At 39.7% G+C, this 13,122-nt stretch overlaps 1 protein-coding gene across 1 annotated transcript in view; it reads right to left on the bottom strand.

Annotated features, from left to right (window-relative positions):
• LOC128696458 (octopamine receptor beta-2R-like) overlaps nucleotides 1-8,439 on the bottom strand; it is a 60,099-nt gene extending 51,660 nt beyond the window's left edge. The window contains exon 1 of the mRNA XM_053787705.2: nucleotides 8,326-8,439. The gene's annotated coding sequence lies outside the window, so the exon portion shown is untranslated. The remainder of the gene's footprint in view (nucleotides 1-8,325) is intronic.
• Between the last annotated feature and the right edge of the window lie 4,683 nt (nucleotides 8,440-13,122).

Below are 13,122 nucleotides of genomic sequence, written 5' to 3'. Positions count from 1 at the left end.
TTCTTGATGCAACAGTTTAAATTATTTCTGACATATATTGCCACTTAACAACGTTTCCAGTTGACCCTATCGGTGTAGAATAACTTACAGCCTTGTATGTGGCAATCAGCAGAAATGTCTCCATCTTTCAGGTTGAACCAGATTTCTGTTACTGCAATAATGTCTATGCTTCCTGCCTATCTTAGTTCATCTGTCTTAATAGTATAGTAGGCCTTATGCGAGTTTGTCACTCGCCGCCATCCACTGTTACTCTTTGCTAGTTGACTATTTCCTATGCTTTTCTTAGTAATTAAATGATGAACCATCATGTTTTTTAACGTCTTCCCATGGTATTTTGTTTTCATTTGTTTCCATTTGTTACCAAGCTCTTCTATTAATTTAAAGTCCAACACAATTCAGTAACTTCTCCCTGGACAATGTTGGCTAGCACTACCACTAATGCTTCGGAGAGAATCACTCCATTCCTTACATACATTTCATATTTACCACACAAAATATCCGAGTTGTAAATAAATGTATTTGTAAGGTCTTTACAGTACCTGTTTAGCCAGTAATTTACACCAATTGCCCTAGACATTCATTCACTGTCCACTCCTTGTAAAATGCTACCTATGATCGGGATTCTTTCCTTGAACATAATTAGACCTATTGCTGTACTGTACCCAACTAGCAGCTCTTGCCTCCTGCCCTTCCCAACATCATTTCCTCAGTACTGAGGCAAATAATGACCTTGTTTCCATTACTTGATATTAGCCAACCGGTTGGCTATGTCCCCAACCGCAGCTCCTAGGATATGCACCCTTTGTCTCACCTTCCTATTCCTGTTACAGAAGGCATGGTCCGTATATCTAACTTGTGAGTCACCCTCCACAAGAATATTCTTACCCTTATTAATACAGAATTTAATGGTACCTTTATCCTCGTTGACCACTGGATCACTCATCCATCATTGAAATCTGCTCCGTTAACTGCGTCAAGTTGATATTTCTCTTCTTACTAGAAACCACTTCCCATGTTAGTTTACTCTCGCTATCCCTAACCACCTCTCATCCATTGTTACACTTATCCAAGTGAATTAATTATCAATATCTTAGCCTCCTTGAAAAGCAGAACTTCCTACCTTTAATATTTCGACCAGTAAATTTAAAACACAGGAGAGGTTAAGGGAAATCGAATTGACGACACTGGAAGACAGGAGAGATAGGGAAGACAAGATAATGACATATAAAGTACAGAAAGGAATTGAAAAGGTGGATAGGGACAGGATGCTTCGGAGATGGGACACGGCAACAAAGGCTACGTATAGACTACAAAATAAGGCCTACGTGTAAGCTGCATAACAAGGGCTACGTGTAGGCTACAAAACATGTGCTACTTGTAGGTTTCTAGTACGGTGTCGTGCTTCTTCTAGATATCTTTCTGGTGTCGTGCTTCTTCTAGATATCTTTCTGGTGTCGTGCTTCTTCTAGATATCTTTCTAGTACGGTGTCGTGCTTCTAGATATCTTTCTAGTACGGTGTCGTACTTCTAAATATCTTTCTAGTATGGCGTCGTGCTCCTAGATATCTTTCTAGTAAGGTGTCGTGCTTCTAAATATCTTTCTAGTATGGTGTCGTGCTTCTAGATATCTTTCTAGTACGATGTCGTGCTTCTAGATATCTTTCTAGTACGGTGTCGTGCTTCTAGATATCTTTCTAGTACGGTGTCGTGCTTCTAGATATCTTTCTAGTACGGTGTCTTCTACAAACCTCATCGGCGGCATCTTTCACATTACATCATATACCTGCACATTATCTCTTGGATCGTTATTAAAGTATTTATTTTATAATCCTGTCCCTAAATACATTAAACAGCAGCGGAATTTCACATTCTTGTCAAAAATTGACATTTACTATTAGAAGTTCATTTCTTACGTATTCTAACATCTTACTTAAATTTTATCATCAGATTTATTGTTTTAATAAATCTGGTTATGTTTCTCAGTACAGTTCCCATTCTCACAAACTCTCTCTGCAGCTGTGGCAGCTTAGCAGTTATTTCATACATTTGCATTGCTACTTATGTACGTTACTTTCCTATCAACCCTAAAATATTCCTTTTGATAATTAAAAACTGCGGGTTTATCTGTCATAACTAAGAACTATATAGTTATGTGATTCCAAGCAACCTCATCTATACATTCCCTTCTATTTCTAAATGCATTTTGCTCCTTCACACTCATCTTCATTTGTTTTCCTCTCACTTATTACTTTAGTACCATACGGTATGCCACTTTAATTATTACACTCCCTGTTGTTCCACTTCCCTCTGTACCAAGGAACAACGCATGTATTGTGCTTATTATGAGATTCCTGCCTTTCATTTATACATTCCATTTCAATACTTCATCTTAACCAGCTCTTAACATTTTAATCTTTATTCAGTCAACACTCGCTGCTTCTCCAGCTATGAATGTACTTAATGAGTCACTCCGTGTCTACGTCCAGCTCTGCCCGTAGACAAATGTATGTTATTCTACGTTACTTGCATAAAATTTTTACCTCCATTACGCCATGTACATTCAACAATTTTTATAAATAACATCTCCACCCGTCTTAAACCTATTTTTTGTCATCCAGCGTCTCACTTCTCTCACTCCTAACATACTCCATTTACCACCTGGTGTCTCATTTATCTCTCTCCTCAGCAACTTCTAATTTTCCGAACAATTCTCAGACAATGCCTCACGCAGGGAAGGGTGTATATCAGTTGCCACCAGCTGGTATTCTTAGCCAATCATAATCAGCGTCATAACCCCTAAATACCAATGGCAGTTCTTGTTAGAAGTTTTTGGTAAACAGGGCATTTTGATATTTTTAAATAAATATTTTTCCCTGTACGTTATTGTATATGTAATTTATCATCATTTTCATTTTTTAATTTGTTTGAATTCAGTTTTTACCTTCAATTTATTTTCCCACTGAATTTTGCAGCTGTAGTGTAGGCGACCCTCCACATTCCATATATAGAGAAGCCGTTCCTCGCCTCGTCCAGTCTTCTAGTTACTGTTCTTGTGAACTCGTCAGCATAAACCTTTTCTCATCATTTTATACCTTCCTCGTAATATTTTCCTTTGTCAAACGTTTTATATTCTGCACTTTCTACCTTGTCAACATTTTCAGGTACCATCCATCTTGCATCTACCCGTCTGTAACCTACCCGTCTGTAACCTACCCGTCTGTAACTTACCCGTCTGTAACTTACCCGTCTGTAACTTACCCGTCTGTAACCTACCCGTCTGTAACTTACCCGTCTGTAACCTACCCGTCTGTAACCTACCCGTCTGTAACCTGCCCGTCTGTAACAGTCAATTTTTCCTGCATGCTCAATACTGAATTCTTAAACTTTAGACCCGTGGCTTGGCAAGGTGTCCCGTGGCTTGGCAAGGTGTCCCGTGGCTTGGCAAGGTGTCCCGTGGCTTGGTTGGTAGTGCTCTCGCATCACATACACTGAATGTTCGTGGTCTGATCCCCGACACTGGTGGGATGCTGGGCGTGTTTCCGTACACCTACTGTACCTGTACACCTAGCAGTAAGTACTTGGGTGTTAGTCGATTGGTATGGGTCGCACCTGGGGGACAAGACTGAAGGATCCCAATGGAAATAAGACAGACAGTCCTCAATGACGTCCTGACATCCTTGGGTTATCCTGGAGGGCTAACCCTCCGGGTTAAAAAACCGAACGAATCTTAACACCTCATATTCACTCTAATTATCCTTTCTCCAGTAATTGTTCATACTTCAAACTAACCATTTGATTCTTTAATTCACATTTGCACATTGACATTATTTTCCTTATTCACCACCTTGCTCTTACTCTCACCTTGTCTATCACTTGATAATAATCCACCACATCACTCATCACAGCTATATATATTTAAAAGCAGGTTTCTCAAAAATGTTTCCTCTTATTTTCTTCCTGTTTTTGGATTAAATTTTATCATGTGCTTCCGAAGGACAGAACAAGTCTATATAAAATATCTGTAATATTTAAAGTTGCCATAGACTAAAAGACTGTAGGAAACTAAAAAAAAAAAGGCACTGATTTCCCAAAAGTTGCCATCACTGAGTTGTGTTCTGCTGAATTATTAGTCTGCGGCATTTATTTGGGTGTTGAGCTGTGCGCAGCTTACCTGGAGTTTACCTAGAGAGGGTTTCAAGGCTCAACGCCCCCGCGGCCCGGTCTGAGACCAGGCATCATGGTGGGTCAGGGTCTCCTCAACCAGGTTGTTACTGCTGGCCGCACGCAAGCTGACACATGAACCACAGCCCGGTTGGTCAGGTACTGACTTTAGGTGCCTGTCCAGTGCCTTCCTGAAGACAGCCAGGGGTCTATTGGTAATCCCCCTTATGTATGCTGGGAGGCAATTGAACAGTCTTGGGGCCCCGGACACTTACTGTGTTATCTCTCAGTGTACTTGTGGTGTCCCTGATTTTCATCGGGGAAATGTTGCATCTCCTGCCGAGTCTTACTTTCATAGGGAGTGATTTTCGTGTGTAGGTTTGGTACCAATCCCTCCTCAAGAGGCATCTCTCTAGAGGCAACAATGTCTTCAAACTCTTATTCACACTGAGCAACGGTTGCTGTTGGCATACCAGTCCACACCGTAGATAAAAAGTGAATATTACGTTCACTATCACAGAAGATCACAATTTCACTGTAACTATGTTACAGTGAAAGAAGCGTCACACTAGACGACCTTATATCTCTTACCATATATATTCTAGTAAACTTACCTAGTTAAAGTCTTCATTATACCACGTGTGCTGACTTACGATTTTCTTCTTGAAACATGTGTTGTTAGTTACCAATAATCCTTGAGGATATAATTCAGTTATCGTCTCTAGTTGTTATTTACACTCCAAAATTTACCACAACACTTTTAACATCATTTAAGTTTTATAGCCTCACAGAAGCTACTTTTCTCATGTTTGGCTCAAATATTTTTCAGAAAATATCTTCTTTAGACTCTCCTCTCCTGATGTGATTAAAATGCCGGGAGCAAGAGGCTAGTAACCCCTTCGCCTGTATACATTACTAAAGTTAAAAAGAAAAACTTTCGTTTTTCTTTTTGGGCCACCCTGCCTCGGTGGGATACGGCCAGTTTGTTGAAAGAAGAAATGATATATATATATATATATATATATATATATATATATATATATATATATATATATATATCTATATATATATATATAATGTCGTGCCGAATAGGCAGAACTTGCGATCTTGGCTTAAATAGCAACGCTCATCTTGCCATATAGGACATGTGAAAATTTGTGTATGCAATAATTTTGCCAAAATCATTCTGAACCTAACGAAAAAAATATATTTCACTGTGTTTAGTATTAAATTGCTGTAAACAAATCTAAAATATATTTAGTTGGGTTGGGCTAAAATAAATTGCGCTTGTTATAATAAGGTTAGGTAAGTTTTCTAAGTTCCTTTTGGTGCAAAATTATAAATTTTTACATCAACATTAATGAAAAAAATATATCTTTAAACGTATAAGAGAAAATTTTAGAAAATACTTAATTTTAAATGAGTTCTTGCTAATTGACCAGTTTTGCATATTCGGCACGACATATATATATATATATATATATATATATATATATATATATATATATATATATATATATATATATATATATATATATAACATGTTTCCCTGAATCTTTTCGTACATGTTACCTTTTCCACACTCCAAGAGCGTTTCACATCATAAAAACCCCTTACCTTCACTCACTCCTAACATGCTCATTCACGGTGGATGTCTAAGCCCCTCGCACACAAGACCTTTACTCCTCCCTCCATAATTCCTAGGACAACCCATACGCCACCTTCCCTCCACTACAGATTTATATGCCCTCCATGTCATCCAATTGTGTTTCATCCTCTCTATTTGTCCAAATTACCTCAACAACCCCTGTTCAGCCCTCTGGAAAATATTTTTAGTAACCCTACACCTCCTTTTAATCTCCAAACAACGAATTCAGTGAAAAATGTTCAAGCCACACATTGCGCTAAGACACGACATTTCCACTGCCTTCAACATTCTCTGCTGCAATATTCACAACCCATGCTTCACACCCGTATAAGAGCATTGGTATCTCCATACTTTCATACACTTCCCTTTTCTGCTTCCATGAATAACGTTCTTTGTCGTAGCGGATACCTCAAAGCGCCAATCACCGTTTTCTCCTCGTTAATTCTATAGTTCATCTCGTCTTTCATAGACCCATCTGCTGACAACTTCATCCCAAATATCTAAACACATCCACTTTCTCTATACACTCTCCAATCTAATATTCAATCTTTTATTACCTAAATTTTTGGTACCCCTCATCACCTTGTTCTTTCCAATGTTCATTTTTAGTTTTACGTGCTCTCCCAAATACCTTCCCCAACACCCCTGCATTTACTTGTTTCAATAACATCTGTAAATATAATAAGCAACTATGCTGATTCACCCATTCCTTTCTAAGATCTGTTATTGGAAAATAATCTCCTCTCCTCCATGCCATATCCTGAGGCTCAATATCCTCGTAAATACTCTTAACTGCTTTCAGTAATCTATCATTTATTCCATACACTTGCAACATCTGCCACATTGCTACCCTATCCACCTCATCATACGACTTTTACAAATCCACAAATGTAACGATAACTTCTTTACCCTTTTCTAAATATTGTTCATATATATGCTATAGTGTAAGCACTTGGTCTACACATCCCTCTACCCTTGTTCATCTGCTATCCTGCACTCAGTCTTGCTGTTAATTGTTTCAAGAATAACTCGACCATGCACCTTACCAGGTATACTCAGGCTGATTCCCTTATAATACATTCTATTTTGTTCTCTTTGCCTTTATACAAAGGAACTCTGTATGCTCTCTGATAATCCCTAGGTACCGTCCCATCTTTCATACATTTATTCAGTAGAAGTACCAACCACTCCAAAACTATATCCCCACCTGCTTCAACATTTCTGTCTTGGTCCCACCAATCCCAGCTGTTTTATCCCTTTTCGATATACCCACTGCCACACGCAGCTCCCACACGTCCGGCTCTTCATTACTCCTAAAAGATGTTTGATCTCCCTGACCAGTACATGGACTCTGTTTCCTTCTCTTCATCAACATTGAACAGTTCCTCAAAATATTCCTCCCATTTCCTGATACCTCCAACTCTCCATCTAATGACTTTCCTCTGCTGTTTTTATCTGTCAAATCCATGCGTAATGTGGTCACATTACCACATTAAAGTAACTAGAGCGTTATGCTGTGCTTTAAACTATTTCCTGATAATTTCGTAATGTATTTTATAAATATTTTTTTCACAAAGTCTCTGATGAAAATTATTTAAAATCTGGCCTCTAAATACTTTATATAGTTCCACCAAGTTCCTAATATCGGTAATTTTCACTTGAACTCTGATTTGAGTAATGCAGTTAAATTAGGGCTTCGAATCATATTTCTGAGATTAATTGAGGGTCATATATAAGCAAACGAAGTTCCTCGCTGCCTAACTTCATGGTAATGAGGATCGTGATGGCCCAAAAAAGCATAAGTAATCTTTAGACGCTCTTATGAGAGAACATTGTGTATGATAATCACATTGTGTGTAATTGTAGCCAATAAGGATTACATTATGTTGATTCACTTCGGTAATGAGTCTCTCATATTTTTTTTCTGCCACGATATAGTGATGGTATCTTATTTGTTAGTAGAAATTTCACCGGCCGTGGGACTTAATTCTGTCCCACAGCCTTTTGAACCTTTAAGTCATATGAACGAGGTCTTCCGCTGACTTACCAGTCAACTCCGTTAATAAATAATTGTCTCGTTAAATATCACAAAGGGTCACAATTTCAATTGCTATGATAACCGTGAAAAACGACAATTAGTGTCGCACCACAATACAAGGAATTAAATTATTACGAGTATTAAATTATTTTCCCACACTTTATAATGATCTTAAGTAGCTGTAGATTAATAAAGCACAATTTGTCACGTACAGCGCACAGCAAACGGAGTTTTCACGTGACATAGAATCGTCACGTTCAAACTATAATAGTAGGCGTACTAGAGACCGCAAGTCACGAGCATCAGTTTGAGTCTAGTCACAGACATGACAAAATCTGGGAATTCTCTGTCCAAGTTGAAATTAGCTTAAAACTCTATTGTTGCACAGCACAATTAGCATGGTGCTACCTTTGAGTCTATGCCACGTGAAAATTATCGATTCATGCTTACGGCAGCACATGATACAGCAAGACTGTACCGTAGTGTGGGAAAGTAAATAGGGTACGCAAGCTACACATTCCCCCTGGGCAACGCGAGCTGTGAGAAGAGGTGCTCGTGGAGATGGAACTAGCGGAGCCGCTCCTCTTAACACGGCCTCTCGCGGATAACTGAAGCTGGACCTGCGTGCCGCCCTCGGGGTCTGGCAGCCTCTCCCCTCTATGCTTTCTCTTCTTTCGTCCTTCCCCCTTCCCCCCCTCACCCAGTACCAACACCCACACGCCTCGTCCTCTACATTCTTCCCAGACTCGTACATTCAGTTCTTTCTTCCATTTCAATTTATTTTATGTCCTGCTTTCAGTACAATGGAAAACATTTTTCGGCTATGTGGAACATTTTGTCTTCGTAAACATATCTGTAATTTTTTCACGAGCACAAGTATGCCTGCGCATCAAGGTGTGCTCAAACAGTTGTGCTTGTAATGGTCCATACATCCAGGTCACTCCTAAATCTTATCAACCGGTTTCACCGATTCCTTCATCCTGGCTCCCTTCATACCTGCTCTTGAAAATAAGTAGAGATATAAATTATGCTATACTCGATGAGTGACAAAATACTGCTTAACATTTCTATGGCTCTTCTGTATCTTTAGCTGCCGTCTATGTACAAGGCTCACTCGTCTTGAATGTTAAGCAACCTTCCCCAGCCATCCCAATTCTCCAAGATTTTTTTTTTTTTTTGAAGTCATGTTTCTTACTTAGTGTTAAGAAAAGTTTAAGCTTCTCCTCATAGTGCACATTTCTCAGTTGTGGTTCCACTCTCGATGAGAGCCTCAGGATCTTGTCTAGTTTGTTTCATGAGTGCTGAGGTTCGTGCTCCGTGCTGGCACCGCATACTCGAAGATTTATACTGTTTATTTGAAATTCTAACGAATTTTATTTACAGACCTTTCCAATTGCATGTTGTATGAAACGTAATTCTCAAAGATTGAATTTTGTGTTTTTCTCACTACCTGTTACCTGGAGTCACTTCTAGAGGTCACCGCCCCGGCGGCCCGGTCTCAGACCAGGCCTCGTAGTTACTAGTCTCATCGACCAAGATGTCAAATGTCTGCCGTCAACAGTTTAATGTATGTACCACAACCCGGCTGACCAGGAACTGTCTTGAGGGGTCTGTTGAGTTCTCTCTTAAAGACAGCTAGGGGATTCTTGGTATTTCTCTTTATGCATAAAGGGTGTTGAAGATTCGTGGTCTCTTAACACTTGAGATTAGTACAGAAGCTAAAGGATCAGGCACATATAACAGGAAGAGCACTGCAAAATGGTTCAGAGAATACCTAACAGAGGCAACAGCGAGTCATGGTCCGTGATGAGGTATCACAGTGGGCGCCTGTGAAGAGCGGGGTCCCACAGGGGTCAGTCCTGGGACCAGTGCTATTCTTGGTATATGTGAACAACATGATGGAAGGGATAGACTCAGAAGTGTCCCTGTTTGCAGATGATGTGAAGTTAATGAGAATTAAATCAGATGCGGACCAGACAGGTCTACAAGGAGACCTGAACAGGCTGGACACCTGGTCCAGCAACAGGCTCCTAGAATTTAACCCCGCCAAATGCAAAGTCATGAAGATCGGAGAAGGGCAAAGAAGACCGCAGACAGAGTATAGGCTAGGAGGCCAAAGACTTCAAACCTCACTCAAGGAGAAAGATTTAGGAGTGAGAATAATGCCGAGCACATCGCCAGAAACACACATAAACCAGATAACTGCTGCGGCATATGGGCGCTTGGCAAACCTGAGAATAGCGTTCCGGTACCTCAGTAAGGAATCGTTCAAGACTTTATACACTGTGTACGTCAGGCCCATACTGGAATACGCAGCACCAGCTTGGAACCCACACCTGGTCAAACACGTCAAGAAATTAGAGGAAGTGCAAAGGTTTGCAACAAGGCTGGTTCCAGAGCTAAGGAAAATGTCCTACGAAGAAAGGTTAAGGGAAATCGGCCTGACGACACTGACATATATAATATTGCGAGGAATAGAAAAGGTGGACAGACAGGATGTTCCAGAGAGGGGACACAGAAACAAGGGGTCACAATTGGAAGTTGAAGACTCAGATGAGTCAAAGGGATGTTAGAAAGTATTTCTTCAGTAATAGAGTTGTCAGGAAGTGTAATAGTCTGGCAAGTGATGTAGTGGAGACAGGAACCATACATAGCTTTAAGACGAGGCATGATTAAGCTCATGGAGCAGGAGGAGAGAGGAGAGGACCTAATAGCGACCAGTGAAGAGGCGGGCCAGGAGCTGAGTCTCGGCCCCTGCAACCACAATTGGGTGAGTACACACACACACACACACACACACACACAACATAATATATAAACAGTCAATGGTCTCAGACACAAGTTCACAACTGAACGTGTAAGAAAATGTTGGCGTGTGAGATCATATGTTTTTGGATACGGTGGTTCCACCAGCAGCATCTTCTCTCTCCTCACCAACTGACTGCCAACACTCGGAGAGATTGTGGATGGACGTTTTATCAGGTAGCTAAAAACTTAGCCTCACTTTCTCTTATTATGAAAACAGTTCAACTCTGGTCGAAATTTAAACCAGCCTCTCGTCTGGTCACCATTCTTGATAACATTAATTGATAAACACTACATAGAAAATCAAATACATTACATTGACAGGCAACAATATGTGAAGTGCATTAAATACAAATCTAATATTAAACGGGCAGATAAATACAAGAGTCAAGGTACACATGTTTCGTTCTCGAGTAATAAAAAAGAATTTTATAATATTCACGAAGCAGTTTCATACGACTCTCCTCAAGATTGATAATATCATATTTACGACGTAGAAGATACCCATCTTCTAAGATGACAAAATCCTTCTTTCGGTAAAATGTATGTTTAAGAAATATAATGAAATCTTCCTTCACTGATGCCATTAATTCTTTCTTCCAGGTTTCTTGCTCTTTGTGTGATTCTAATATCACCAGGTCAGATAAACTTTTATTAAAATCTTCAACGATCAAGTAATTTGCCTAGTTTCTATCCGCTCACTTGCTGCTTCCTCCATCCTTCTTCCCTCCTCCTGTATCTATGTCTCCACATAAAAGTTATTTATCTATTTAAAACTTCACAAATCTTTAATCAATAGTGCAACTCTCTCTCTCTCTCTCTCCCTCTCTCTTACACAGGGTTTAACAAGGTTAGGATTTCTAACTTTATTTACAGTATAAGAGCTGTTACCTACATCAGCTCATTTGAAATATTTTTTATTATTAAGACTTACAAATAGGGAACAGGATGAAGTCGAAGCCTCTGTGGGTCAGTAATTTAATTTGATCAACTGAGTTTATTTCGTCGATATTATGCAGTATAAACGTTAAAGTACCACACGTGGCTCCACTCAGAGGAGTGGAGCCACGTGTGGTACTTTAACAATATTAGTCCTGTACATAACAATAAGGGGGCCCACATCCTTCTGGTGTTGAAGGCTCTGGTGAAGTGACAGATCTTTCCAGGATGGGTCCAGGCGAGAGATGAGGCGTCTTGCTCTGTTCTCTACTCTGTCAAGCAGTCCCAGGTGAGAAGGAGGGCAGGCAATCTAAGAAAGTGGAACATATTCAAGGTGTGAGCGTACTTGTGTCTCGTACAGAATGTTGCAACCTCTGCTATCGAGCAGATGTGAAATACTTCGAAGTGCTGTAAACTTCCTGGCTGCCTTGTTTGGATGATTTACGACGTGGTTCTTCATGGTCAGTTTGGAGTTAAATCTCACCCCAAAGATATTAACTTCGTCCCCAGGTACCAATACTCTCCCATTCATACTTATTACTGTTCCGGCATTAATATCATGGTGCCTAGAGACCATCATGATGTGTATTTTCTCAGGAGCAAATTTTACCTGCCATCGTTTTCCCGAGGCTGAAATAGCTCTTAGCTGATGCCTCATGTAGCTTGGAGCAACTGGCATTTCGTCTCATGGATAAGTAAATGACAGAGTGTAGTCATCTGCATATGCATGGGAATCCGGGATGAGGTGAAGGAGGTCAGCGAAGTAGAGATTCCATAAATATGGCCCAAGCTCACTTTGTAGAATACTCTCTCTCTCTCTCTCTCTCTCTCTCTCTCCCCCAATCCCCTTCTTCCTTCTCTTCCTATCTTCTTGCCAACCTCCCTCAGTCCCACGCTCTGTCCTTCCTTGCCCTCTCTATAAATAAGCATTTTTTTTTTTTAGGACTGGTCAAGGAATAGGCCGCGGGGGCGTTGACCCCCTGAACACCCTTCAGAGAGACACTATTTTATTACTGCTTTCAACCAATGTATCCAATTAGGGAATTTAAATGGAAATTTTCTCATGCAAATTAATATCTGAAAGCAAAATACATGCGTCATAACTTATCAGATAATTCAACAGACTGAGGCATTTAAAAGCATTTAAAATACTAATTTGCTAACGAGGTAACAGGAGTAATTAGGCAATTTCGATTTAAATAAAAGGAAGAAAAAACACAAGCTTCAGAATGTTGTACTGGACAGTGTTTTATTCTGTGTTGAGCTTTATTGTATCCTGAGACAACGTTAATTAATTGGAATAAAACTTTTTTCTTTTTCATTACTGTCAATATTAATCCATATTTCCCCAACCGTCCCAAAAAAATGGAAGTAAAAAGTGGCATAAATTTTTGACTATTATAGAACTAATATATGTGAAAAGACAAATATTTTCATGTAAGGTAATGGAACCGGGAAACAGCATAGATAATGTTTAAAACGAGATAAGAAAGAGGATAAAAACAATGGTGGTTCTTGACACTGCCTCTCC

This window comes from Cherax quadricarinatus, chromosome 47 (genome assembly GCF_038502225.1).
Source record: "Cherax quadricarinatus isolate ZL_2023a chromosome 47, ASM3850222v1, whole genome shotgun sequence".
Lineage (NCBI taxonomy): Eukaryota > Metazoa > Arthropoda > Malacostraca > Decapoda > Parastacidae > Cherax > Cherax quadricarinatus.
This window is presented reverse-complemented; position numbering and strand designations above follow the sequence as displayed.